At 34.9% G+C, this 4,733-nt stretch overlaps 1 pseudogene; it reads left to right on the top strand.

Moving 5' to 3' along the window:
• Window positions 1–4,198: 4,198 nt before the first annotated feature.
• LOC115295015 lies at window positions 4,199–4,313 on the top strand (annotated as a pseudogene).
• The last annotated feature ends 420 nt before the right edge of the window (window positions 4,314–4,733 follow it).

Here is a 4,733-nt window from a genome sequence, read left to right on the forward strand (position 1 = left end):
TTTTCACATGCACTTGTTTTAAGAATATATTTTAAAATATCTATTTTTTAGCTACTGATTTCTATGGAAATTTTAATTTCCCTCCTAAATGGTTACTGGGAATTTGAAGTCTATCTTTCTTTGCTTATTGCTGTCTGTCTTCATTTATCTTTTTTCTGACCACTACACTACACTTTTTGTTTTTAAGTATGGAATTAAGTCAGTGTCCTTTAGTGAATAGAGATGGCATTTTTAGGTTTAAATACTTCTTATGAGAAGGGTAATTTTTCCTATTGAATTTTTGCTGAAAAATGATTCCTCTGTTCTGTAGCCCATTATACTTCCAATATAGGGGTATTAAATTGAAATCACACCATGGCAAGAAACAAGTAACAATACTATATATTTAAGATAGTAATGCCATGAACTTGAGCCAAAGAGTAGGCTGCTCTGAACCCTGGGCTACAGAGAACCCCTTCACTGGCCATGGCCCTTCCTATAGGTCAAGGAGTTCACAAGACCAAGGCAATAACATTAGTTGAAACTGATAGCACCAACTTTACTCCTGCCTTTTAATTCATACTGTGTTACATAGAGACCAAGAATTCCATCCTCAAAAGTCTCTGAGTCTGCACTGCTTTCCTTTACCTCTTTCAGGAGTACTTGTATAAACAAAGGTCATCAGGGAAATGGGAAGTTTTTTGCATGAGCACAACGGAAGACTAAGCTTAGATAAGTCAACTGAGTTGCCCACATGTGTGCAGTAAGGCCTTTTATGGGGCAATGGCAGGAGGGCACCTTTCCCCGTATTCCCCAAAATGAACTTTGAGAATCTCGGAATCTTCATTTAAACCTTCTTTATGAAAAAGGCACATTTGTCAAAATGAGAAGATAGAGCAAACTTCATTTACCAACTTAACAGATTTGTAACTTTTAAATATTGAAACATATATGGGTCTTGATTTCTATTGTTTCCTGGATCCTAAGAATGTTCAAGACTGATTTAAGTATTTCATTAGATATAAGAAAACAACCGGATGCACATGCAAAAATAAATATAAACCTCAAGCCAATCTCTAATTTTAAAATATAATTACATATTCCATTTAACATCTTATTTAAAGTGGAGCCCTTGTGACATCTTCAGTGATTTAATTACATTCAACAAGGTTCATTTCTTCCCAGAACAAGGCTTCCGTTTGCCTATCAAAGATTTATTTTTCAAACTGTTTTAGTTTTAAAAGTGTGGAGCAAATATGTCTCACCCCTAATTTTTTAAATTAGATTAAAGTCAGGTTACTGTTCATTGGTAAAAACTTAAAATTTTAGCTCAATTTTTATAGCTATTTAGTTATTAACCCAATATATACCTAACACACACACACACACATTTATTTCAAATACAAAATACAAGAAGTGACTAGATAAATCAATAGTTAAAGTGGCATCAAATGACAACTTGACAATACCCCTCTGAGTATTAATATTAGTGTAGCTGAACCCAGTTAAAAGTTGTAACACTTTATGTGTTTCCTCCATCTAAACAATTTAAACTTGAAATTAGATAATCAAGCTGGTGGCTATTTTATACATGGACTCCTATCTACTTCTTCCAAAATATATCAGTATATCAAAATAGATCAATAGCAGTTCAAATGATCTTACACATTATTTGCCAAGTCAGGACTTTGTGCCTTTTTTAAATTTCCATTATGTTGAAGGCATATAGTGAAATTTTTAGAGAAAAGGTTTTAGGATGTCACAGATACGTTCTTTTCCCCCAGCTATGGATCTATAACAGTTACGTTCAGAAATAATTTGGAACACCCAAGGTCTTTCCTACACAACCTTCCACAAGAGACTGAGAATCATAATGAGACACATTAATGAAGCCCAGTTATTATCTGATAATACTGTCATTAACACTTATTATCACATAATTAGATTGGACATTGGCTATCTCAGAGCCAATTTAAAAGAAGAAAAAAAAAGCACTGTATCTAAAGGAAATATATGCAAATAAAACACTGTAAGGAGTGTCTGAATTATGATATAGTTTCGGAGAGAATGAGATGTCTTATCATCTGGCCTATTAGCAGGTTGAAATGGCAGTAATCAAATCACTCCCCCTTCCCCTAATCTTTCAGGTATCAGGTACTTGTTAAATCGTCTACTTTCTCAAACTGGAGCAGTTATCTCAGCAATGACATTTTTTAGTGATGGCAGAAAACCATAATACCTGTGGGTAATTTCTAGGAAGAATCAACACAGCTCTGAACTTTATAGGTCACGATATCCCTATAGCTTGTGGGTAGAGCTGCATTTTGAAATAGATAACTGTGTCTCCTTTAGCATCTTCCTTTCTCCTGTTTTTTTCCTGTGTGTAAGTTTACAAAGGTCAGATGCCAATATGATCTAGAATCAGAGCTTTTGTGGCTGACTTTGAAAGGTTACATTAGAGAAAATCTCATGAAGCTGCAGTACCCCAAAATGCTGCAGGGAATGGAGCTAAAAGCTTATTTCTTCCTAATAGAGCTTCTAATGCGTTGGAAGTATTGAGTGTTGGATCCCTGAATGTGTCTGGGGGCTTTGGCCTCTGTTTACTAAAGACGCATCTCCAGCTCACAGTTATACTTCTGAAGTCATGTCCATGAGACATCAAAACAATGGTGATAATCAATTCCACCATAATAGCAAAGCCTGAATACCTCTTTAGATTTATTAGAATAATAATTGGAGAGCAACAGATTTGTAATTGTGAAGAAAAGATCACAGCCCTTGTTTTTTTAGACTGTGATACATACCATAGTGTATTGGTCATTTCAAAACCTAGAAACTTTTTATTGGATATTTGTCCCAGGAACCAAGAAGTACTCTGGCAACTACTTTCAGGAAAACAGAAAGGTTTATTATTAAATTAAGGAAATCATTATGATATATTTTTCTTTACAAGGTCCATAGCTGAGCAAGTAGTTGGTAACTAATATAAATATCTATAGGAACTAATTGGACATAATTTAGCTGTGAATGACGTAGGGTGATTATAATTAAAGCAATGTGAATGTGTCTTGTTTGAATGTGATTAATGATATTTACTATTTCCCATTTAATAATGGAATATATATTTAAGTAAAGCATGGACTAGTCATATTCCTGAGATATGCCTAGTAGTTAGGTTTTCAGTGCTAGAGACTTGCTGCAAGTGATGAGTTTCTTTATTCCTTTCTATTTTGTTATTTTTTGAAACACGAGAATAGGCCTGGCCATGGAGATGGATTGTGAGCTGGGCTCTCTACCTAATAGTGTTTCTACTTTTAGGACACGGTGATAACATAAGGTGCCTTTATAAATTAGGTGTTCTGAGTTAATTGTGTGTGTCAGAGTGAGAGACAGATACAGAGACAGATTTCTGGTGGACATATACATGTAAGTGTGCTTAGCCAGTAGATTTCATATGGAAAATTATGTGTGCCAGATTCTTTTATCTTGTAATTTTCCTTTACTTTTATTGGGAAAACATCTCAAAGAGAATATTATTTTTTAATATTAAAACACTTACTAAAGGGCTGTTCTAAGTTTCAGTTTAGGAGTTACTGATCAGGTTTCGGTTGCTGGTCTATGTGCAATTCTCAGATAAGAAAAATATATTTACTTACTTGCTTTAGTATCCAGATTACAATAAACCCTAGTATTCATAATCAATTGTCATTTTAAAATTGAATTATCTTAAAGGTGTTTCTGAGACTTTCTGGATGATGTGTACAAATCATAATATCTACCCAGGTGTTTCCTTCTTTCTTCTGTCAGAACACCTTATTTTGGTGCTGCTTCAACATATACTGGGGGTCAACACCCATATTTAATAGATTCATAGATTGTGCTGTTTTGCTTCATACCAACTTTTCGCCAAAATTGGACACAGTCACTTCTATTACTGATCAGAACTTTGTCTATACCTGGGTGCAATTTTTGCACAAAACTTTTCTGGAGCTTAAGAAATAAGCAACATATAATCCAAAACGTGACTTCCTCTGGTAACAAAAGTGATTTCTCTCCAGGCCCAAAAGCCCAAGACAAATATCAGGATCCCTGGAAGTTTTCATATGTTCAGGGTCTGCTCGAGAACAATCCATCAAGTTTTTGTTGTTGTTTACATTAAGCCCGAGTCCTCAGTCCACTGGATTATTCATTTCTTTATCCTGCTTTCAGTAATGAGGGAAAGACTATACTTTCAGGGATCATTTCTATAGTTCGTTACTAGAGAAGTTTCTCTGAATGTGTAGAGTACTCAATAATGAGGGAAATCCTTTTAACATTATAAAAGGACTCTCTTTTTCTCTGTGACAGCTTTGGACTTAAAGTCTATTTTGTCTGATGTACGTATAGCTACTTCTCTTAGTCACCATTTGCATGTAGTACCTTTATCCATCCCTTCCTTCTGCCCTGTGTCCTTACACCTAAAATGGTCCCACGTGTCCCCCTGACTGCAGTAATGGTTCTACAGGTATGTGCACATCTCCAAACTCATCAAATCATATACATTAAACATTTTCAGCTTCCTTTTTATATCAATTGTACTTCAACACAAACTGTTCTTAAAAATTAATGTGGGAGATTATCTTCTCTCAAAATCTGTACATAAATATAGAGGTGGATGGGAGCACAAATATTCACTTATTTCTATGTCATACTCTCCCTAGTCTCTGCTGGGGATTATCAGGACCTCCAGATCGAGGAAAGAATATCCTAGCACT

The sequence above is a fragment of the Suricata suricatta genome, chromosome 6 (genome assembly GCF_006229205.1).
Source record: "Suricata suricatta isolate VVHF042 chromosome 6, meerkat_22Aug2017_6uvM2_HiC, whole genome shotgun sequence".
Lineage (NCBI taxonomy): Eukaryota > Metazoa > Chordata > Mammalia > Carnivora > Herpestidae > Suricata > Suricata suricatta.